Here is a 26230-nt window from a genome sequence, read left to right on the forward strand (position 1 = left end):
CACACCACTGCTCTAGGCCCACTACTCAGCGGGCCCCAACTTACTGGCATCTCTGTTTTACACCATTTTCATGAAACCCAGTCAATCAAGGCACTGTCTGGTACACTCATGATCAGCAACAGGACATCCAAAGGTTCTCCAGTGCCACCTGGTCATGGGAATTTCAAAAATGTCATGGTATTTATCTAGCTAGCCATTTTTAAAGGATGAAGTTGGAGGCACTGTGTGTTTCCATTCCTTCGGGAACCATTAAATGGTGAGGAAGCTCATTTCGACGAAAGCTCTGGAGAACCCTCACAAACAAGTCTTCCCAAAGAGTGGCCAAAAGGTCACAGGAAGCCAGGCCCATTGAGGTCTACAATGTGAGGTCCACGTGTGTTTGGACTCTCCACGATGGCTGCCAGGTCTTTAAGAATAAACTCATGTGATATCCGGGCTGAGATTCCCAGTGCTCTGTGGAAAGCCAGCCTGGGCCTAGATCTCAGTTTCCAAGGGCGACTCTCATGCGTGGCCTCCTAACATCCCGACACAATTCACGGCAATACTTCTCTGAGGTCAGTTCCAGAACTCAGTCTCCAAGGGGAATCACACCAGAGTTCAAGCCCAGGTGGACCCAGTCATCTCTTCCCACTGCCACACCACAATTCAAACCAAAACACTGCCACATGGCCCTCATCTTCTTCCATATAGACACTCATCATAACCTCTGGCTGGAGGTTTCCATGAGGGGCACAGCCCAAGACAGTGTCCACAATATGCTCCCTTGCCTCTCATTTGCCTAATGTCAGGGTGGACTGGACACCCTTCCTGTGGACCTGGAGTGATCAAATAGGCCTGCCTTTAATACTGCTCTACTTCTCCAATTGGAGGCCTACTGACTGCCGGGTATAGATTCTTTGTGTGAACTGGAGTCATGAGAAAACCCAAGCACCTATGGGCTAGCCTCTGCATGGCTTTGAAGGACTCATTTGACACAAAGGATCCCTATTCTCACTTGATGGAGGTCAGGAATCTTACAGAGGAAGGCGAGAGACCTCATCCAGGATGACTGCTTTTGTGCCAATTTGGCTTTGGATGCACACATGGGATCTTTCTTTGGATCCACCAGGTGCTGACAATCTAAGCCACAGCCTCACACAGGGCCAAGAGGCTGATTCAGACACATCCCTTTGCAAAGCAATTAAGCAAAGAGCCACAGGTGATGCCCATTCATTTCCATTTGAAAACTGTTTTCTTCAGGCTTCACAAAGGGGTGCCCTGAGGCAAAGGCCTTCCTGACATTCAGGGCCACAGAAGGATAGGTAAGCCCAAGGCCCAAAGCAGGCTTTCTCCAGGGAGACTTTACTGGTCACACTGATATCTGAGTTTTCTGAGATGCTCACCATTCCTTTCAACTATCCAGTACATGGCCATGTCACCGAGCTTGGAGGTGGTACATATCTTGGACACAAAACCATGAGCCTATTCTGGAGAGTGGCCAGAATTCAGGAAGAAAACAGGAACTTAGGAAGATAGTAGGTGTTGCCCATCCATAAGGCAAGCCGCAGTCCATTCATAAATTGGGCAGGATGAATGCTGGGAAGCTTTCTACTAGACAGGACACATCCATTGATGCATTCTCTTTTCTAATGTCTACAACCAGGGACACAGTGGGATACACAAACATAGAAACACTCGCCTTGTCAAAAGCCTTACTAGAAACAGTCCACTCCAAACCAAACAAACCGCCTTTCCTACCTATTCTCAGAACATGAGACAAAACCACAAACTCACACCCACACCCACAAAGGCACCTCCTTCCAAGTTGGTCTGTGACTACCCGGAGTGTCGTCTGACTGGTGGGCCATACTATGTTCCCCCGAAAGGGCCTGTCCTGTCTCACATCTGGCCTCCTTGGCCAACTCTGTGAAGTTGTCAGGAGCCAGCGGTGAGCCACTACCTGCTTTCTCAGGAAAGGCCCCTCTGCAGAGCTTTCCTGGCATTTGGCAATCCTCACCTCAGCGGGTACCAAGAAAGACTGACTCTGTCCTTGGTAAATCCAAACAAGTGAGCCCACTGGGACTGGGACTGGGACTGGCTCTGGGTGCCTGGCTTCCTGGATCCCAAGTTCAGAGAGTTCCATCACCAAGGAAGTGAGGTGAGGTCACTTCCTTCAGGAACTGAATGAGGTCACTGCCTTGGCAACCACTGTGTCCTAACAGTTGCTTCCAAGGCTCCCATGAGATGGAGGCTGCCCCTCCTTCCTGTGACACTTTCACAAGTTAGAATGGAATATCAACCACAGGCACCAAGGAACAGCTCTCCACACAGGCCTGCTTTGGTCCATCTTGTCTACATTAAGAAGAGAGAGGCTCATTCAGACACATCCCTTCATCCCGACCAGGTGGTTTGCCATGGAAGATGACTTCTGCTCTCTCAGGTCCTTCATAGCTGCCTACATCTTCTCCAGGGATCATTTCTGCATGGACCTTTGAGGTTCTCAGCAGGTGGAAGATCCCCCACATTCCTGTATTGTAAGACCCACTCTGTCCCTGCTCTTCTGTAAAGTTAGATTGAGGGAACAGTGTATGCTTAGGGTTAAGAACCTGTTTGATGTGGCTTAGGAATCACTCTGCTGGATGAAGAATGGTATTGGGAACCTGCGATATTTATAATAATATATAGGTGAAATATATGTATGAAAACAGAAATCCAAGTAAGATTTGAAGGCCAGAAGGGCATTGGGCCCTTGATTGGGATACTTAGCTTTGAATGACTTTCTGCACAGATGTCTCAGATAAATCGATACACAATGGCATAGGACCTTGTACCTTGGATGATTGAATGTAGAAGAGAACATCCAGTCAAAAAGGGATAGTAGGTAGGATTAGGAAGATAGTTGGTAAGTTTTGGAAGAAGAGTGAGTATGCAATTTGGACCAAAAGTTCTTTAGCAATAGGGTGTCGGTTAGAGAGTGAATGTAAACGTCAGCACATGTGAAGAGTCAGTCACAATGATGAACTGGGGAACATATGTAGGAAAGCAGATATCAATAGAGACATTAGGAAATCAGGCAAAGTATAAAGTGAGTGAGTGGATTAGACATTTTCAACAGGGTTGAGGTTGAATATATCATCTTAGGAAGAAACAAATGTGTAGTCACCAATAGCATTGACATTTGAGAGCATTAGGCAACCTGGACAAGGATGTTTTTAGTAATCCATGCTCACTTTCCAATGAGGCTTTGGTGCAATCATAAGTGTGACCTTTGCATTTTGTGTCCAGAATATCACTGTGATAAAATGTATATGTAGATCAGGTGACATGAGTGTTTCTTCCACCATTTCTGGGAGTAATATGTTGAAGACATATAAATTAGCCTTTGGGGGTACAAATAGGTGTACCCTGGGTCTATGAATATAGAGATAATGCATGAATAGACCATACTGTGAATAAATAGTATAACAGGTTCCAATTTAAATAATGGATTGCATTGATATCTGAAAATATATAGGAAATCTAATATTGATACACAACCATTCATTCTAACCAGTTATACATCTAATGGTGATATTGGGGTTATGGTTTACCATGAAGGGGGTGTGAGTTTTGCTTCACAAGGGATTATGGAAATGGAAAAGAATGTGTTTGGAAAGAAGTCTCATGAAAAGACCAGTCAAGAAACGTGGAGGTATACATGTGTTCTGAAGCAGGAAGTGATTGAAAGGGAAATAAATGCCTAGAAATTTGTGAACTTGAGGATGAAATACATATCCTATGATGTGCATCAACTGAAGAAATAGTAATGTACCAGTGTTGAATAAAAATGAACGTCAAAATACACATCATGTCCCATAGGAATCTACTTGCATTCATGTTAAACTGGGTCAGTTACTGTAGAAATATTAGGATTTCAGCACTAGGAAACAAATATGTATTTCAGGTGGATGACTATTTCTGAGAATAATCTTGTGAAAAGTTGATTATAAATCCACCTATATGAACATGAATGAATTTAGGGAGTATATAATATGACACATACATTTCATATTTTGAAAAATCTGGAGAGTGTGTGTATGTGTGTGTGTGTGTGTATATATATATACACAAAAAAAACAACACACACACACAAACCCAGACATTAAAGAGTAGAAATATATATGCCAATCGAAATTCATCATGAAATATTTATCATCCACAGATCCAAAAATATTTATTTTACTGAACATGTATTTATGTATCATGTTGTTCAAGTGGGAAGCTCACCTGGAGGTTGAATTCTCAGTTCCAACAGCGTTTAGGAGGAGTGATCTCTTCTCACAACTTGTATCTGCCAAGTCAGCCACCTCACAAGAATGGACGTGGGATAGGAGGTAGGATTCTATATGTGCATGTAAAAATGCATGTTGCTGAATAGGCTACAGAGAAAGGGAGACAGGAATTCACATATTTGTTAACATTCAAAACACATGGAGAACTATTTCTATTAAATTGGACTAGATTTATAACACCTACCCTTTATAATGCCAAAGGCCAGTCCAACTATACACCAGGCCTCCTCTGAACTGCCTGTATTTCTATTCTGTTTGAGTTATTTTTCTCCATCACATTAGTATTCGTAGTCACAATCTAGTAGGGTATGGGTTAGTGTCAGGGATTCAGTATTTCGAACGGAAAATAGGAAAATGAATCCAATGTGTAGGCCAATATGTGCTACAAAAAAATCTTCCCACTCTCATCCAGAACATTGCCTTGACATTACCTTCGCAATAAGTAAGACACAATTTGAGGAGAAGAGTTAGAAATGCTGTGAATACATATGTGGAATGGAAAATGCTCAGGAGTTCACAACCTTGGAGGTGGTAGACTAGTTTCCATGAGTAAGGGACAGGGTAAACACTCCACAAACGTGGAGCTCTGCTGGCCTAAAGACTTCGTGAGAAACTGCTTCTGAGGTTGGGCACTTGAAATATATGTTGTTGTCAGGAGCTTTAGCTTCCTTTGTAGTGAGACCATCAAACCAGGTCTGCATCTATGTGACCTGGAGGACATGGTTTCTGATTTTCCAATGAACATGAGGCAGAAGTGCTGAATTCTCTCTTTGCAGGTAAACTGTGGCCACTGGGGTCTAAGTGTCTCCCTGTGTGGTCTGTGAAGCCATTTGGTCATCCTCCACTTTTCGTGGTGTTTCTTGCTGCTGCACTGGGAGTTTGGAATTTGCTTCAGGAAATACAAGGAGTTCAACTGGGACACAGTGCTGGAGGGAGTTCTGTCACGTGTGGTGGGTCAAGGTCCTAGGAGAATGCACCAGCCAGGCTTCTATCCCACAGAGCTTGCCCCCTTGACCATAGCAACCTGATTCTGAACATTGCCCTGAAACCTCTCCATATAACAAGATGCCTTTACATAGAAGGGTCTGCTCACTGCACCATGTCAGTCACAAGCCATTTGGAAGCCAATGGCAGATCCACATGGCCCCACCACAGATGTTTTATCACACACCTGCACACCACTGCTCTAGGCCCACTACTCAGCGGGCCCCAACTTACTGGCATCTCTGTTTTACACCATTTTCATGAAACCCAGTCAATCAAGGCACTGTCTGGTACACTCATGATCAGCAACAGGACATCCAAAGGTTCTCCAGTGCCACCTGGTCATGGGAATTTCAAAAATGTCATGGTATTTATCTAGCTAGCCATTTTTAAAGGATGAAGTTGGAGGCACTGTGGGTTTCCATTCCTTCGGGAACCATTAAATGGTGAGGAAGCTCATTTCAACGAAAGCTCTGGGGAACTCTCACAAACAAGGCTTCCCAAAGAGTGGCCAAAAGGTCACAGGAAGCCAGGCCCATTGAGGTCTACAATGTGAGGTCCACGTGTGTTTGGACTCTCCACGATGGCTGCCAGGTCTTTTAGAATAAAATCATGTGATATCCGGGCTGAGATTCCCAGTGCTCTGTGGAAAGCCAGCCTGGGCCTAGATCTCAGTTTCCAAGGACGACTCTCATGCGTGGCCTCCTAACATCCCGAAACTATTCACGGCAATACTTCTCTGAGGTCAGTTCTAGAACTCAGTCTCCAAGGGGAATCACACCAGAGTTCAAGCCCAGGTGGACCCAGTCATCTCTTCCCACTGCCACACCACAATTCAAACCAAAACACTGCCACATGGCCCTCATCTTCTTCCATATAGACACTCATCATAACCTCTGGCTGGAGGTTTCCATGAGGGGCACAGCCCAAGACAGTGTCCACAATAAGCTCCCTTGCCTCTCATTTGCCTAATGTAGGGTGGACTGGACACCCTTCCTGTGGACCTGGAGTGATCAAATAGGCCTGCCTTTAATACTGCTCTACTTCTCCAATTGGAGGCCTACTGACTGCCGGGTATAGATTCTTTGTGTGAACTGGAGTCATGAGAAAACCCAAGCACCTATGGGCTAGCCTCTGCATGGCTTTGAAGGACTCATTTGACACAAAGGATCCCTATTCTCACTTGATGGAGGTCAGGAACCTTACAGAGGAAGGCGAGAGACCTCATCCAGGATGACTGCTTTTGTGCCAATTTGGCTTTGGATGCACACATGGGATCTTTCTTTGGATCCACCAGGTGCTGACAATCTAAGCCACAGCCTCACACAGGGCCAAGAGGCTGATTCAGACACATCCCTTTGCAAAGCAATTAAGCAAAGAGCCACAGGTGATGCCCATTCATTTCCATTTGAAAACTGTTTTCTTCAGGCTTCACAAAGGGGTGCCCTGAGGCAAAGGCCTTCCTGACATTCAGGGCCACAGAAGGATAGGTAAGCCCAAGGCCCAAAGCAGGCTTTCTCCAGGGAGACTTTACTGGTCACACTGATATCTGAGTTTTCTGAGATGCTCACCATTCCTTTCAACTATCCAGTACATGGCCATGTCACCGAGCTTGGAGGTGGTACATATCTTGGACACAAAACCATGAGCCTATTCTGGAGAGTGGCCAGAATTCAGGAAGAAAACAGGAACTTACGAAGATAGTAGGTGTTGCCCATCCATAAGGCAAGCCGCAGTCCATTCATAAATTGGGCAGGATGAATGCTGGGAAGCTTTCTACTAGACAGGACACATCCATTGATGCATTCTCTTTTCTAATGTCTACAACCAGGGACACAGTGGGATACACAAACATAGAAACACTCGCCTTGTCAAAAGCCTTACTAGAAACAGTCCACTCCAAACCAAACAAACCGCCTTTCCTACCTATTCTCAGAACATGAGACAAAACCACAAACTCACACCCACACCCACAAAGGCACCTCCTTCCAAGTTGGTCTGTGACTACCCGGAGTGTCGTCTGACTGGTGGGCCATACTATGTTCCCCCGAAAGGGCCTGTCCTGTCTCACATCTGGCCTCCTTGGCCAACTCTGTGAAGTTGTCAGGAGCCAGCGGTGAGCCACTACCTGCTTTCTCAGGAAAGGCCCCTCTGCAGAGCTTTCCTGGCATTTGGCAATCCTCACCTCAGTGGGTACCAAGAAAGACTGACTCTGTCCTTGGTAAATCCAAACAAGTGAGCCCACTGGGACTGGGACTGGGACTGGCTCTGGGTGCCTGGCTTCCTGGATCCCAAGTTCAGAGAGTTCCATCACCAAGGAAGTGAGGTGAGGTCACTTCCTTCAGGAACTGAATGAGGTCACTGCCTTGGCAACCACTGTGTCCTAACAGTTGCTTCCAAGGCTCCCATGAGATGGAGGCTTCCCCTCCTTCCTGTGACATTTTCACAAGTTAGAATGGAATATCAACCACAGGCACCAAGGAACAGCTCTCCACACAGGCCTGCTTTGGTCCATCTTGTCTACATTAAGAAGAGAGAGGCTCATTCAGACACAACCCTTCATCCTGACCAGGTTGTTTGCCATGGAAGGTGACTTCTGCTCTCTCAGGTCCTTCATAGCTGCCTACATCTTCTCCAGGGATCATTTCTGCATGGACCTTTGAGGTTCTCAGCAGGTGGAAGATCCCCCACATTCCTGTATTGTAAGACCCACTCTGTCCCTGCTCTTCTGTAAAGTTAGATTGAGGGAACAGTGTATGCTTAGGGTTAAGAACCTGTTTGATGTGGCTTAGGAATCACTCTGCTGGATGAAGAATGGTATTGGGAACCTGCGATATTTATAATAATATATAGGTGAAATATATGTATGAAAACAGAAATCCAAGTAAGATTTGAAGGCCAGAAGGGCATTGGGCCCTTGATTGGGATACTTAGCTTTGAATGACTTTCTGCACAGATGTCTCAGATAAATCGATATACAATGGCATGGGACCTTGTACCTTGGATGATTGAATGTAGAAGAGAACATCCAGTCAAAAAGGGATAGTAGGTAGGATTAGGAAGAAAGTTGGTAAGTTTTGGAAGAAGAGTGAGTATGCAATTTGGACCAAAAGTTCTTTAGCAATAGGGTGTCGGTTAGAGAGTGAATGTAAACGTCAGCACATGTGAAGAGTCAGTCACAATGATGAACTGGGGAACATATGTAGGAAAGCAGATATCAATAGAGACATTAGGAAATCAGGCAAAGTATAAAGTGAGTGAGTGGATTAGACATTTTCAACAGGGTTGAGGTTGAATATATCATCTTAGGAAGAAACAAATGTGTAGTCACCAATAGCATTGACATTTGAGAGCATTAGGCAACCTGGACAAGGATGTTTTTAGTAATCCATGCTCACTTTCCAATGAGGCTTTGGTGCAATCATAAGTGTGACCTTTGCATTTTGTGTCCAGAATATCACTGTGATAAAATGTATATGTAGATCAGGTGACATGAGTGTTTCTTCCACCATTTCTGGGAGTAATATGTTGAAGACATATAAATTAGCCTTTGGGGGTACAAATAGGTGTACCCTGGGTCTATGAATATAGAGATAATGTATGAATAGACCATACTGTGAATAAATAGTATAACAGGTTCCAATTTAAATAATGGATTGCATTGATATCTGAAAATATATAGGAAATCTAATATTGATACACAACCATTCATTCTAACCAGTTATACATCTAATGGTGATATTGGGGTTATGGTTTACCATGAAGGGGGTGTGAGTTTTGCTTCACAAGGGATTATGGAAATGGAAAAGAATGTGTTTGGAAAGAAGTCTCATGAAAAGACCAGTCAAGAAACGTGGAGGTATACATGTGTTCTGAAGCAGGAAGTGATTGAAAGGGAAATAAATGCCTAGAAATTTGTGAACTTGAGGATGAAATACATATCCTATGATGTGCATCAACTGAAGAAATAGTAATGTACCAGTGTTGAATAAAAATGAACGTCAAAATACACATCATGTCCCATAGGAATCTACTTGCATTCATGTTAAACTGGGTCAGTTACTGTAGAAATATTAGGATTTCAGCACTAGGAAACAAATATGTATTTCAGGTGGATGACTATTTCTGAGAATAATCTTGTGAAAAGTTGATTATAAATCCACGTATATGAACATGAATGAATTTAGGGAGTATATAATATGACACATACATTTCATATTTTGAAAAATCTGGAGAGTGTGTGTATGTGTGTGTGTGTGTGTATATATATATACACAAAAAAAACAACACACACACACAAACCCAGACATTAAAGAGTAGAAATATATATGCCAATCGAAATTCATCATGAAATATTTATCATCCACAGATCCAAAAATATTTATTTTACTGAACATGTATTTATGTATCATGTTGTTCAAGTGGGAAGCTCACCTGGAGGTTGAATTCTCAGTTCCAACAGCGTTTAGGAGGAGTGATCTCTTCTCACAACTTGTATCTGCCAAGTCAGCCACCTCACAAGAATGGACGTGGGATAGGAGGTAGGATTCTATATGTGCATGTAAAAATGCATGTTGCTGAATAGGCTACAGAGAAAGGGAGACAGGAATTCACATATTTGTTAACATTCAAAACACATGGAGAACTATTTCTATTAAATTGGACTAGATTTATAACACCTACCCTTTATAATGCCAAAGGCCAGTCCAACTATACACCAGGCCTCCTCTGAACTGCCTGTATTTCTATTCTGTTTGAGTTATTTTTCTCCATCATATTAGTATTCGTAGTCACAATCTAGTAGGGTATGGGTTAGTGTCAGGGATTCAGTATTTCGAACGGAAAATAGGAAAATGAATCCAATGTGTAGGCCAATATGTGCTACAAAAAAATCTTCCCACTCTCATCCAGAACATTGCCTTGACATTACCTTCGCAATAAGTAAGACACAATTTGAGGAGAAGAGTTAGAAATGCTGTGAATACATATGTGGAATGGAAAATGCTCAGGAGTTCACAACCTTGGAGGTGGTAGACTAGTTTCCATGAGTAAGGGACAGGGTAAACACTCCACAAACGTGGAGCTCTGCTGGCCTAAAGACTTCGTGAGAAACTGCTTCTGAGGTTGGGCACTTGAAATATATGTTGTTGTCAGGAGCTTTAGCTTCCTTTGTAGTGAGACCATCAAACCAGGTCTGCATCTATGTGACCTGGAGGACATGGTTTCTGATTTTCCAATGAACATGAGGCAGAAGTGCTGAATTCTCTCTTTGCAGGTAAACTGTGGCCACTGGGGTCTAAGTGTCTCCGTGTGTGGACTGTGAAGCCATTTGGTCATCCTCCACTTTTCGTGGTGTTTCTTGCTGCTGCACTGGGAGTTCGGAATTTGCTTCAGGAAATACAAGGAGTTCAACTGGGACACAGTGCTGGAGGGAGTTCTGTCACGTGTGGTGGGTCAAGGTCCTAGGAGAATGCACCAGCCAGGCTTCTATCCCACAGAGCTTGCCCCCTTGACCATAGCAACCTGATTCTGAACATTGCCCTGAAACCTCTCCATATAACAAGATGCCTTTACATAGAAGGGTCTGCTCACTGCACCATGTCAGTCACAAGCCATTTGGAAGCCAATGGCAGATCCACATGGCCCCACCACAGATGTTTTATCACACACCTGCACACCACTGCTCTAGGCCCACTACTCAGCGGGCCCCAACTTACTGGCATCTCTGTTTTACACCATTTTCATGAAACCCAGTCAATCAAGGCACTGTCTGGTACACTCATGATCAGCAACAGGACATCCAAAGGTTCTCCAGTGCCACCTGGTCATGGGAATTTCAAAAACGTCATGGTATTTATCTAGCTAGCCATTTTTAAAGGATGAAGTTGGAGGCACTGTGGGTTTCCATTCCTTCGGGAACCATCAAATGGTGAGGAAGCTCATTTCAACGAAAGCTCTGGGGAACTCTCACAAACAAGGCTTCCCAAAGAGTGGCCAAAAGGTCACAGGAAGCCAGGCCCATTGAGGTCTACAATGTGAGGTCTACGTGTGTTTGGACTCTCCACGATGGCTGCCAGGTCTTTAAGAATAAAATCATGTGATATCCGGGCTGAGATTCCCAGTGCTCTGTGGAAAGCCAGCCTGGGCCTAGATCTCAGTTTCCAAGGGCGACTCTCATGCGTGGCCTCCTAACATCCCGAAACTATTCACGGCAATACTTCTCTGAGGTCAGTTCCAGAACTCAGTCTCCAAGGGGAATCACACCAGAGTTCAAGCCCAGGTGGACCCAGTCATCTCTTCCCACTGCCACACCACAATTCAAACCAAAACACTGCCACATGGCCCTCATCTTCTTCCATATAGACACTCATCATAACCTCTGGCTGGAGGTTTCCATGAGGGGCACAGCCCAAGACAGTGTCCACAATAAGCTCCCTTGCCTCTCATTTGCCTAATGTAGGGTGGACTGGACACCCTTCCTGTGGACCTGGAGTGATCAAATAGGCCTGCCTTTAATACTGCTCTACTTCTCCAATTGGAGGCCTACTGACTGCCGGGTATAGATTCTTTGTGTGAACTGGAGTCATGAGAAAACCCAAGCACCTATGGGCTAGCCTCTGCATGGCTTCGAAGGACTCATTTGACACAAAGGATCCCTATTCTCACTTGATGGAGGTCAGGAACCTTACAGAGGAAGGCGAGAGACCTCATCCAGGATGACTGCTTTTGTGCCAATTTGGCTTTGGATGCACACATGGGATCTTTCTTTGGATCCACCAGGTGCTGACAATCTAAGCCACAGCCTCACACTGGGCCAAGAGGCTGATTCAGACACATCCCTTTGCAAAGCAATTAAGCAAAGAGCCACAGGTGATGCCCATTCATTTCCATTTGAAAACTGTTTTCTTCAGGCTTCACAAAGGGGTGCCCTGAGGCAAAGGCCTTCCTGACATTCAGGGCCACAGAAGGATAGGTAAGCCCAAGGCCCAAAGCAGGCTTTCTCCAGGGAGACTTTACTGGTCACACTGATATCTGAGTTTTCTGAGATGCTCACCATTCCTTTCAACTATCCAGTACATGGCCATGTCACCGAGCTTGGAGGTGGTACATATCTTGGACACAAAACCATGAGCCTATTCTGGAGAGTGGCCAGAATTCAGGAAGAAAACAGGAACTTAGGAAGATAGTAGGTGTTGCCCATCCATAAGGCAAGCCGCAGTCCATTCATAAATTGGGCAGGATGAATGCTGGGAAGCTTTCTACTAGACAGGACACATCCATTGATGCATTCTCTTTTCTAATGTCTACAACCAGGGACACAGTGGGATACACAAACATAGAAACACTCGCCTTGTCAAAAGCCTTACTAGAAACAGTCCACTCCAAACCAAACAAACCGCCTTTCCTACCTATTCTCAGAACATGAGACAAAACCACAAACTCACACCCACACCCACAAAGGCACCTCCTTCCAAGTTGGTCTGTGACTACCCGGAGTGTCGTCTGACTGGTGGGCCATACTATGTTCCCCCGAAAGGGCCTGTCCTGTCTCACATCTGGCCTCCTTGGCCAACTTTGTGAAGTTGTCAGGAGCCAGCGGTGAGCCACTACCTGCTTTCTCAGGAAAGGCCCCTCTGCAGAGCTTTCCTGGCATTTGGCAATCCTCACCTCAGCGGGTACCAAGAAAGACTGACTCTGTCCTTGGTAAATCCAAACAAGTGAGCCCACTGGGACTGGGACTGGGACTGGCTCTGGGTGCCTGGCTTCCTGGATCCCAAGTTCAGAGAGTTCCATCACCAAGGAAGTGAGGTGAGGTCACTTCCTTCAGGAACTGAATGAGGTCACTGCCTTGGCAACCACTGTGTCCTAACAGTTGCTTCCAAGGCTCCCATGAGATGGAGGCTGCCCCTCCTTCCTGTGACACTTTCACAAGTTAGAATGGAATATCAACCACAGGCACCAAGGAACAGCTCTCCACACAGGCCTGCTTTGGTCCATCTTGTCTACATTAAGAAGAGAGAGGCTCATTCAGACACATCCCTTCATCCCGACCAGGTGGTTTGCCATGGAAGATGACTTCTGCTCTCTCAGGTCCTTCATAGCTGCCTACATCTTCTCCAGGGATCATTTCTGCATGGACCTTTGAGGTTCTCAGCAGGTGGAAGATCCCCCACATTCCTGTATTGTAAGACCCACTCTGTCCCTGCTCTTCTGTAAAGTTAGATTGAGGGAACAGTGTATGCTTAGGGTTAAGAACCTGTTTGATGTGGCTTAGGAATCACTCTGCTGGATGAAGAATGGTATTGGGAACCTGCGATATTTATAATAATATATAGGTGAAATATATGTATGAAAACAGAAATCCAAGTAAGATTTGAAGGCCAGAAGGGCATTGGGCCCTTGATTGGGATACTTAGCTTTGAATGACTTTCTGCACAGATGTCTCAGATAAATCGATACACAATGGCATAGGACCTTGTACCTTGGATGATTGAATGTAGAAGAGAACATCCAGTCAAAAAGGGATAGTAGGTAGGATTAGGAAGATAGTTGGTAAGTTTTGGAAGAAGAGTGAGTATGCAATTTGGACCAAAAGTTCTTTAGCAATAGGGTGTCGGTTAGAGAGTGAATGTAAACGTCAGCACATGTGAAGAGTCAGTCACAATGATGAACTGGGGAACATATGTAGGAAAGCAGATATCAATAGAGACATTAGGAAATCAGGCAAAGTATAAAGTGAGTGAGTGGATTAGACATTTTCAACAGGGTTGAGGTTGAATATATCATCTTAGGAAGAAACAAATGTGTAGTCACCAATAGCATTGACATTTGAGAGCATTAGGCAACCTGGACAAGGATGTTTTTAGTAATCCATGCTCACTTTCCAATGAGGCTTTGGTGCAATCATAAGTGTGACCTTTGCATTTTGTGTCCAGAATATCACTGTGATAAAATGTATATGTAGATCAGGTGACATGAGTGTTTCTTCCACCATTTCTGGGAGTAATATGTTGAAGACATATAAATTAGCCTTTGGGGGTACAAATAGGTGTACCCTGGGTCTATGAATATAGAGATAATGTATGAATAGACCATACTGTGAATAAATAGTATAACAGGTTCCAATTTAAATAATGGATTGCATTGATATCTGAAAATATATAGGAAATCTAATATTGATACACAACCATTCATTCTAACCAGTTATACATCTAATGGTGATATTGGGGTTATGGTTTACCATGAAGGGGGTGTGAGTTTTGCTTCACAAGGGATTATGGAAATGGAAAAGAATGTGTTTGGAAAGAAGTCTCATGAAAAGACCAGTCAAGAAACGTGGAGGTATACATGTGTTCTGAAGCAGGAAGTGATTGAAAGGGAAATAAATGCCTAGAAATTTGTGAACTTGAGGATGAAATACATATCCTATGATGTGCATCAACTGAAGAAATAGTAATGTACCAGTGTTGAATAAAAATGAACGTCAAAATACACATCATGTCCCATAGGAATCTACTTGCATTCATGTTAAACTGGGTCAGTTACTGTAGAAATATTAGGATTTCAGCACTAGGAAACAAATATGTATTTCAGGTGGATGACTATTTCTGAGAATAATCTTGTGAAAAGTTGATTATAAATCCACATATATGAACATGAATGAATTTAGGGAGTATATAATATGACACATACATTTCATATTTTGAAAAATCTGGAGAGTGTGTGTATGTGTGTGTGTATATATATATATATATATATATATATATATATATATATATACACAAAAGAAAAACACACACACAAACACAGACTTTAAAGAGTAGAAATATATATGCCAATCGAAATTCATCATGAAATATTTATCATCCACACATCCAAAAATATTTATTTTACTGAACATGTATTTATGTATCATGTTGTTCAAGTGGGAAGCTCACCTGGAGGTTGAATTCTCAGTTCCAACAGCGTTTAGGAGGAGTGATCTCTTCTCACAGTTTGTATCTGCCAAGTCAGCCACCTCACAAGAATGGACGTGGGATAGGAGGTAGGATTCTATATGTGCATGTAAAAATGCATGTTGCTGAATAGGCTACAGAGAAAGGGAGACAGGAATTCACATATTTGTTAACATTCAAAACACATGGAGAACTATTTCTATTAAATTGGACTAGATTTATAACACCTACACTTTATAATGCCAAAGGCCAGTCCAACTATACACCAGGCCTGCTCTGAACTGCCTGTATTTCTATTCTGTTTGAGTTATTTTTCTCCATCACATTAGTATTCGTAGTCACTATCTAGTAGGGTATGGGTTAGTGTCAGGGATTCAGTATTTCGAACGGAAAATAGGAAAATGAATCCAATGTGTAGGCCAATATGTGCTACAAAAAAATCTTCCCACTCTCATCCAGAACATTGCCTTGACATTACCTTCACAATAAGTAAGACACAATTTGAGGAGAAGAGTGAGAAATGCTGTGAATACATATGTGGAATGGAAAATGCTCAGGAGTTCACAACCTTGGAGGTGGTAGACTAGTTTCCATGAGTAAGGGACAGGGTAAACACTCCACAAACGTGGAGCTCTGCTGGCCTAAAGACTTTGTGAGAAACTGCTTCTGAGGTTGGGCACTTGAAATATATGTTGTTGTCAGGAGCTTTAGCTTCCTTTGTAGTGAGACCATCAAACCTGGTCTGCATCTATGTGACCTGGAGGACATGGTTTCTGATTTTCCAATGAACATGAGGCAGAAGTGCTGAATTCTCTCTTTGCAGGTAAACTGTGGCCACTGGGGTCTAAGTGTCTCCCTGTGTGGTCTGTGAAGCCATTTGGTCATCCTCCACTTTTTGTGGTGTTTCTTGCTGCTGCACTGGGAGTTTGGAATTTGCTTCAGGAAATACAAGGAGTTCAACTGGGACACAGTGCTGGAGGGAGTTCTGTCACGTGTGGTGGGTCAAGGTCCTAGGAGAATGCACCAGCCAGGCTTCTATCCCACAGAGCTTGCCCCCTTGACCATAGCAACCTGATTCTGAACATTGCCCTGAAACCTCTCCATATAACAAGATGCCTTTACATAGAAGGGTCTGCTCACTGCACCATGTCAGTCACAAGCCATTTGGAAGCCAATGGCAGATCCACATGGCCCCACCACAGATGTTTTATCACACACCTGCACACCACTGCTCTAGGCCCACTACTCAGTGGGCCCCAACTTACTGGCATCTCTGTTTTACACCATTTTCATGAAACCCAGTCAATCAAGGCACTGTCTGGTACACTCATGATCAGCAACAGGACATCCAAAGGTTCTCCAGTGACACCTGGTCATGGGAATTTCAAAAATGTCATGGTATTTATCTAGCTAGCCATTTTTAAAGGATGAAGTTGGAGGCACTGTGGGTTTCCATTCCTTCAGGAACCATTAAATGGTGAGGAAGCTCATTTCAACGAAAGCTCTGGGGAACTCTCACAAACAAGGCTTCCCAAAGAGTGGCCAAAAGGTCACAGGAAGCCAGGCCCATTGAGGTCTACAATGTGAGGTCCACGTGTGTTTGGACTCTCCACGATGGCTGCCAGGTCTTTTAGAATAAAATCATGTGATATCCGGGCTGAGATTCCCAGTGCTCTGTGGAAAGCCAGCCTGGGCCTAGATCTCAGTTTCCAAGGACGACTCTCATGCGTGGCCTCCTAACATCCCGAAACTATTCACGGCAATACTTCTCTGAGGTCAGTTCTAGAACTCAGTCTCCAAGGGGAATCACACCAGAGTTCAAGCCCAGGTGGACCCAGTCATCTCTTCCCACTGCCACACCACAATTCAAACCAAAACACTGCCACATGGCCCTCATCTTCTTCCATATAGACACTCATCATAACCTCTGGCTGGAGGTTTCCATGAGGGGCACAGCCCAAGACAGTGTCCACAATAAGCTCCCTTGCCTCTCATTTGCCTAATGTAGGGTGGACTGGACACCCTTCCTGTGGACCTGGAGTGATCAAATAGGCCTGCCTTTAATACTGCTCTACTTCTCCAATTGGAGGCCTACTGACTGCCGGGTATAGATTCTTTGTGTGAACTGGAGTCATGAGAAAACCCAAGCACCTATGGGCTAGCCTCTGCATGGCTTTGAAGGACTCATTTGACACAAAGGATCCCTATTCTCACTTGATGGAGGTCAGGAACCTTACAGAGGAAGGCGAGAGACCTCATCCAGGATGACTGCTTTTGTGCCAATTTGGCTTTGGATGCACACATGGGATCTTTCTTTGGATCCACCAGGTGCTGACAATCTAAGCCACAGCCTCACACAGGGCCAAGAGGCTGATTCAGACACATCCCTTTGCAAAGCAATTAAGCAAAGAGCCACAGGTGATGCCCATTCATTTCCATTTGAAAACTGTTTTCTTCAGGCTTCACAAAGGGGTGCCCTGAGGCAAAGGCCTTCCTGACATTCAGGGCCACAGAAGGATAGGTAAGCCCAAGGCCCAAAGCAGGCTTTCTCCAGGGAGACTTTACTGGTCACACTGATATCTGAGTTTTCTGAGATGCTCACCATTCCTTTCAACTATCCAGTACATGGCCATGTCACCGAGCTTGGAGGTGGTACATATCTTGGACACAAAACCATGAGCCTATTCTGGAGAGTGGCCAGAATTCAGGAAGAAAACAGGAACTTAGGAAGATAGTAGGTGTTGCCCATCCATAAGGCAAGCCGCAGTCCATTCATAAATTGGGCAGGATGAATGCTGGGAAGCTTTCTACTAGACAGGACACATCCATTGATGCATTCTCTTTTCTAATGTCTACAACCAGGGACACAGTGGGATACACAAACATAGAAACACTCGCCTTGTCAAAAGCCTTACTAGAAACAGTCCACTCCAAACCAAACAAACCGCCTTTCCTACCTATTCTCAGAACATGAGACAAAACCACAAACTCACACCCACACCCACAAAGGCACCTCCTTCCAAGTTGGTCTGTGACTACCCGGAGTGTCGTCTGACTGGTGGGCCATACTATGTTCCCCCGAAAGGGCCTGTCCTGTCTCACATCTGGCCTCCTTGGCCAACTCTGTGAAGTTGTCAGGAGCCAGCGGTGAGCCACTACCTGCTTTCTCAGGAAAGGCCCCTCTGCAGAGCTTTCCTGGCATTTGGCAATCCTCACCTCAGTGGGTACCAAGAAAGACTGACTCTGTCCTTGGTAAATCCAAACAAGTGAGCCCACTGGGACTGGGACTGGGACTGGCTCTGGGTGCCTGGCTTCCTGGATCCCAAGTTCAGAGAGTTCCATCACCAAGGAAGTGAGGTGAGGTCACTTCCTTCAGGAACTGAATGAGGTCACTGCCTTGGCAACCACTGTGTCCTAACAGTTGCTTCCAAGGCTCCCATGAGATGGAGGCTTCCCCTCCTTCCTGTGACATTTTCACAAGTTAGAATGGAATATCAACCACAGGCACCAAGGAACAGCTCTCCACACAGGCCTGCTTTGGTCCATCTTGTCTACATTAAGAAGAGAGAGGCTCATTCAGACACAACCCTTCATCCTGACCAGGTTGTTTGCCATGGAAGGTGACTTCTGCTCTCTCAGGTCCTTCATAGCTGCCTACATCTTCTCCAGGGATCATTTCTGCATGGACCTTTGAGGTTCTCAGCAGGTGGAAGATCCCCCACATTCCTGTATTGTAAGACCCACTCTGTCCCTGCTCTTCTGTAAAGTTAGATTGAGGGAACAGTGTATGCTTAGGGTTAAGAACCTGTTTGATGTGGCTTAGGAATCACTCTGCTGGATGAAGAATGGTATTGGGAACCTGCGATATTTATAATAATATATAGGTGAAATATATGTATGAAAACAGAAATCCAAGTAAGATTTGAAGGCCAGAAGGGCATTGGGCCCTTGATTGGGATACTTAGCTTTGAATGACTTTCTGCACAGATGTCTCAGATAAATCGATATACAATGGCATAGGACCTTGTACCTTGGATGATTGAATGTAGAAGAGAACATCCAGTCAAAAAGGGATAGTAGGTAGGATTAGGAAGAAAGTTGGTAAGTTTTGGAAGAAGAGTGAGTATGCAATTTGGACCAAAAGTTCTTTAGCAATAGGGTGTCGGTTAGAGAGTGAATGTAAACGTCAGCACATGTGAAGAGTCAGTCACAATGATGAACTGGGGAACATATGTAGGAAAGCAGATATCAATAGAGACATTAGGAAATCAGGCAAAATATAAAGTGAGTGAGTGGATTAGACATTTTCAACAGGGTTGAGGTTGAATATATCATCTTAGGAAGAAACAAATGTGTAGTCACCAATAGCATTGACATTTGAGAGCATTAGGCAACCTGGACAAGGATGTTTTTAGTAATCCATGCTCACTTTCCAATGAGGCTTTGGTGCAATCATAAGTGTGACCTTTGCATTTTGTGTCCAGAATATCACTGTGATAAAATGTATATGTAGATCAGGTGACATGAGTGTTTCTTCCACCATTTCTGGGAGTAATATGTTGAAGACATATAAATTAGCCTTTGGGGGTACAAATAGGTGTACCCTGGGTCTATGAATATAGAGATAATGTATGAATAGACCATACTGTGAATAAATAGTATAACAGGTTCCAATTTAAATAATGGATTGCATTGATATCTGAAAATATATAGGAAATCTAATATTGATACACAACCATTCATTCTAACCAGTTATACATCTAATGGTGATATTGGGGTTATGGTTTACCATGAAGGGGGTGTGAGTTTTGCTTCACAAGGGATTATGGAAATGGAAAAGAATGTGTTTGGAAAGAAGTCTCATGAAAAGACCAGTCAAGAAACGTGGAGGTATACATGTGTTCTGAAGCAGGAAGTGATTGAAAGGGAAATAAATGCCTAGAAATTTGTGAACTTGAGGATGAAATACATATCCTATGATGTGCATCAACTGAAGAAATAGTAATGTACCAGTGTTGAATAAAAATGAATGTCAAAATACACATCATGTCCCATAGGAATCTACTTGCATTCATGTTAAACTGGGTCAGTTACTGTAGAAATATTAGGATTTCAGCACTAGGAAACAAATATGTATTTCAGGTGGATGACTATTTCTGAGAATAATCTTGTGAAAAGTTGATTATAAATCCACCTATATGAACATGAATGAATTTAGGGAGTATATAATATGACACATACATTTCATATTTTGAAAAATCTGGAGAGTGTGTGTATGTGTGTGTGTGTGTGTATATATATATACACAAAAAAAACAACACACACACACAAACCCAGACATTAAAGAGTAGAAATATATATGCCAATCGAAATTCATCATGAAATATTTATCATCCACAGATCCAAAAATATTTATTTTACTGAACATGTATTTATGTATCATGTTGTTCAAGTGGGAAGCTCACCTGGAGGTTGAATTCTCAGTTCCAACAGCGTTTAGGAGGAGTGATCTCTTCTCACAACTTGTATCTGCCAAGTCAGCCACCTCACAAGAATGGACGTGGGATAGGAGGTAGGATTCTATATGTGCATGTAAAAATGCATGTTGCTGAATAGGCTACAGAGAAAGGGAGACAGGAATTCACATATTTGTTAACATTCAAAACACATGGAGAACTATTTCTATTAAATTGGACTAGATTTATAACACCTACCCTTTATAATGCCAAAGGCCAGTCCAACTATACACCAGGCCTCCTCTGAACTGCCTGTATTTCTATTCTGTTTGAGTTATTTTTCTCCATCATATTAGTATTCGTAGTCACAATCTAGTAGGGTATGGGTTAGTGTCAGGGATTCAGTATTTCGAACGGAAAATAGGAAAATGAATCCAATGTGTAGGCCAATATGTGCTACAAAAAAATCTTCCCACTCTCATCCAGAACATTGCCTTGACATTACCTTCGCAATAAGTAAGACACAATTTGAGGAGAAGAGTTAGAAATGCTGTGAATACATATGTGGAATGGAAAATGCTCAGGAGTTCACAACCTTGGAGGTGGTAGACTAGTTTCCATGAGTAAGGGACAGGGTAAACACTCCACAAACGTGGAGCTCTGCTGGCCTAAAGACTTCGTGAGAAACTGCTTCTGAGGTTGGGCACTTGAAATATATGTTGTTGTCAGGAGCTTTAGCTTCCTTTGTAGTGAGACCATCAAACCAGGTCTGCATCTATGTGACCTGGAGGACATGGTTTCTGATTTTCCAATGAACATGAGGCAGAAGTGCTGAATTCTCTCTTTGCAGGTAAACTGTGGCCACTGGGGTCTAAGTGTCTCCGTGTGTGGACTGTGAAGCCATTTGGTCATCCTCCACTTTTCGTGGTGTTTCTTGCTGCTGCACTGGGAGTTCGGAATTTGCTTCAGGAAATACAAGGAGTTCAACTGGGACACAGTGCTGGAGGGAGTTCTGTCACGTGTGGTGGGTCAAGGTCCTAGGAGAATGCACCAGCCAGGCTTCTATCCCACAGAGCTTGCCCCCTTGACCATAGCAACCTGATTCTGAACATTGCCCTGAAACCTCTCCATATAACAAGATGCCTTTACATAGAAGGGTCTGCTCACTGCACCATGTCAGTCACAAGCCATTTGGAAGCCAATGGCAGATCCACATGGCGCCACCACAGATGTTTTATCACACACCTGCACACCACTGCTCTAGGCCCACTACTCAGCGGGCCCCAACTTACTGGCATCTCTGTTTTACACCATTTTCATGAAACCCAGTCAATCAAGGCACTGTCTGGTACACTCATGATCAGCAACAGGACATCCAAAGGTTCTCCAGTGCCACCTGGTCATGGGAATTTCAAAAATGTCATGGTATTTATCTAGCTAGCCATTTTTAAAGGATGAAGTTGGAGGCACTGTGTGTTTCCATTCCTTCGGGAACCATTAAATGGTGAGGAAGCTCATTTCGACGAAAGCTCTGGAGAACCCTCACAAACAAGTCTTCCCAAAGAGTGGCCAAAAGGTCACAGGAAGCCAGGCCCATTGAGGTCTACAATGTGAGGTCCACGTGTGTTTGGACTCTCCACGATGGCTGCCAGGTCTTTAAGAATAAACTCATGTGATATCCGGGCTGAGATTCCCAGTGCTCTGTGGAAAGCCAGCCTGGGCCTAGATCTCAGTTTCCAAGGGCGACTCTCATGCGTGGCCTCCTAACATCCCGACACAATTCACGGCAATACTTCTCTGAGGTCAGTTCCAGAACTCAGTCTCCAAGGGGAATCACACCAGAGTTCAAGCCCAGGTGGACCCAGTCATCTCTTCCCACTGCCACACCACAATTCAAACCAAAACACTGCCACATGGCCCTCATCTTCTTCCATATAGACACTCATCATAACCTCTGGCTGGAGGTTTCCATGAGGGGCACAGCCCAAGACAGTGTCCACAATATGCTCCCTTGCCTCTCATTTGCCTAATGTCAGGGTGGACTGGACACCCTTCCTGTGGACCTGGAGTGATCAAATAGGCCTGCCTTTAATACTGCTCTACTTCTCCAATTGGAGGCCTACTGACTGCCGGGTATAGATTCTTTGTGTGAACTGGAGTCATGAGAAAACCCAAGCACCTATGGGCTAGCCTCTGCATGGCTTTGAAGGACTCATTTGACACAAAGGATCCCTATTCTCACTTGATGGAGGTCAGGAATCTTACAGAGGAAGGCGAGAGACCTCATCCAGGATGACTGCTTTTGTGCCAATTTGGCTTTGGATGCACACATGGGATCTTTCTTTGGATCCACCAGGTGCTGACAATCTAAGCCACAGCCTCACACAGGGCCAAGAGGCTGATTCAGACACATCCCTTTGCAAAGCAATTAAGCAAAGAGCCACAGGTGATGCCCATTCATTTCCATTTGAAAACTGTTTTCTTCAGGCTTCACAAAGGGGTGCCCTGAGGCAAAGGCCTTCCTGACATTCAGGGCCACAGAAGGATAGGTAAGCCCAAGGCCCAAAGCAGGCTTTCTCCAGGGAGACTTTACTGGTCACACTGATATCTGAGTTTTCTGAGATGCTCACCATTCCTTTCAACTATCCAGTACATGGCCATGTCACCGAGCTTGGAGGTGGTACATATCTTGGACACAAAACCATGAGCCTATTCTGGAGAGTGGCCAGAATTCAGGAAGAAAACAGGAACTTAGGAAGATAGTAGGTGTTGCCCATCCATAAGGCAAGCCGCAGTCCATTCATAAATTGGGCAGGATGAATGCTGGGAAGCTTTCTACTAGACAGGACACATCCATTGATGCATTCTCTTTTCTAATGTCTACAACCAGGGACACAGTGGGATACACAAACATAGAAACACTCGCCTTGTCAAAAGCCTTACTAGAAACAGTCCACTCCAAACCAAACAAACCGCCTTTCCTACCTATTCTCAGAACATGAGACAAAACCACAAACTCACACCCACACCCACAAAGGCACCTCCTTCCAAGTTGGTCTGTGACTACCCGGAGTGTCGTCTGACTGGTGGGCCATACTATGTTCCCCCGAAAGGGCCTGTCCTGTCTCACATCTGGCCTCCTTGGCCAACTCTGTGAAGTTGTCAGGAGCCAGCGGTGAGCCACTACCTGCTTTCTCAGGAAAGGCCCCTCTGCAGAGCTTTCCTGGCATTTGGCAATCCTCACCTCAGCGGGTACCAAGAAAGACTGACTCTGTCCTTGGTAAATCCAAACAAGTGAGCCCACTGGGACTGGGACTGGGACTGGCTCTGGGTGCCTGGCTTCCTGGATCCCAAGTTCAGAGAGTTCCATCACCAAGGAAGTGAGGTGAGGTCACTTCCTTCAGGAACTGAATGAGGTCACTGCCTTGGCAACCACTGTGTCCTAACAGTTGCTTCCAAGGCTCCCATGAGATGGAGGCTGCCCCTCCTTCCTGTGACACTTTCACAAGTTAGAATGGAATATCAACCACAGGCACCAAGGAACAGCTCTCCACACAGGCCTGCTTTGGTCCATCTTGTCTACATTAAGAAGAGAGAGGCTCATTCAGACACATCCCTTCATCCCGACCAGGTGGTTTGCCATGGAAGATGACTTCTGCTCTCTCAGGTCCTTCATAGCTGCCTACATCTTCTCCAGGGATCATTTCTGCATGGACCTTTGAGGTTCTCAGCAGGTGGAAGATCCCCCACATTCCTGTATTGTAAGACCCACTCTGTCCCTGCTCTTCTGTAAAGTTAGATTGAGGGAACAGTGTATGCTTAGGGTTAAGAACCTGTTTGATGTGGCTTAGGAATCACTCTGCTGGATGAAGAATGGTATTGGGAACCTGCGATATTTATAATAATATATAGGTGAAATATATGTATGAAAACAGAAATCCAAGTAAGATTTGAAGGCCAGAAGGGCATTGGGCCCTTGATTGGGATACTTAGCTTTGAATGACTTTCTGCACAGATGTCTCAGATAAATCGATACACAATGGCATAGGACCTTGTACCTTGGATGATTGAATGTAGAAGAGAACATCCAGTCAAAAAGGGATAGTAGGTAGGATTAGGAAGATAGTTGGTAAGTTTTGGAAGAAGAGTGAGTATGCAATTTGGACCAAAAGTTCTTTAGCAATAGGGTGTCGGTTAGAGAGTGAATGTAAACGTCAGCACATGTGAAGAGTCAGTCACAATGATGAACTGGGGAACATATGTAGGAAAGCAGATATCAATAGAGACATTAGGAAATCAGGCAAAGTATAAAGTGAGTGAGTGGATTAGACATTTTCAACAGGGTTGAGGTTGAATATATCATCTTAGGAAGAAACAAATGTGTAGTCACCAATAGCATTGACATTTGAGAGCATTAGGCAACCTGGACAAGGATGTTTTTAGTAATCCATGCTCACTTTCCAATGAGGCTTTGGTGCAATCATAAGTGTGACCTTTGCATTTTGTGTCCAGAATATCACTGTGATAAAATGTATATGTAGATCAGGTGACATGAGTGTTTCTTCCACCATTTCTGGGAGTAATATGTTGAAGACATATAAATTAGCCTTTGGGGGTACAAATAGGTGTACCCTGGGTCTATGAATATAGAGATAATGCATGAATAGACCATACTGTGAATAAATAGTATAACAGGTTCCAATTTAAATAATGGATTGCATTGATATCTGAAAATATATAGGAAATCTAATATTGATACACAACCATTCATTCTAACCAGTTATACATCTAATGGTGATATTGGGGTTATGGTTTACCATGAAGGGGGTGTGAGTTTTGCTTCACAAGGGATTATGGAAATGGAAAAGAATGTGTTTGGAAAGAAGTCTCATGAAAAGACCAGTCAAGAAACGTGGAGGTATACATGTGTTCTGAAGCAGGAAGTGATTGAAAGGGAAATAAATGCCTAGAAATTTGTGAACTTGAGGATGAAATACATATCCTATGATGTGCATCAACTGAAGAAATAGTAATGTACCAGTGTTGAATAAAAATGAACGTCAAAATACACATCATGTCCCATAGGAATCTACTTGCATTCATGTTAAACTGGGTCAGTTACTGTAGAAATATTAGGATTTCAGCACTAGGAAACAAATATGTATTTCAGGTGGATGACTATTTCTGAGAATAATCTTGTGAAAAGTTGATTATAAATCCACCTATATGAACATGAATGAATTTAGGGAGTATATAATATGACACATACATTTCATATTTTGAAAAATCTGGAGAGTGTGTGTATGTGTGTGTGTGTGTGTATATATATATACACAAAAAAAACAACACACACACACAAACCCAGACATTAAAGAGTAGAAATATATATGCCAATCGAAATTCATCATGAAATATTTATCATCCACAGATCCAAAAATATTTATTTTACTGAACATGTATTTATGTATCATGTTGTTCAAGTGGGAAGCTCACCTGGAGGTTGAATTCTCAGTTCCAACAGCGT

The sequence above is a fragment of the Spermophilus citellus genome (assembly GCF_964194105.1).
Source record: "Spermophilus citellus genome assembly, chromosome: 12".
NCBI lineage: Eukaryota > Metazoa > Chordata > Mammalia > Rodentia > Sciuridae > Spermophilus > Spermophilus citellus.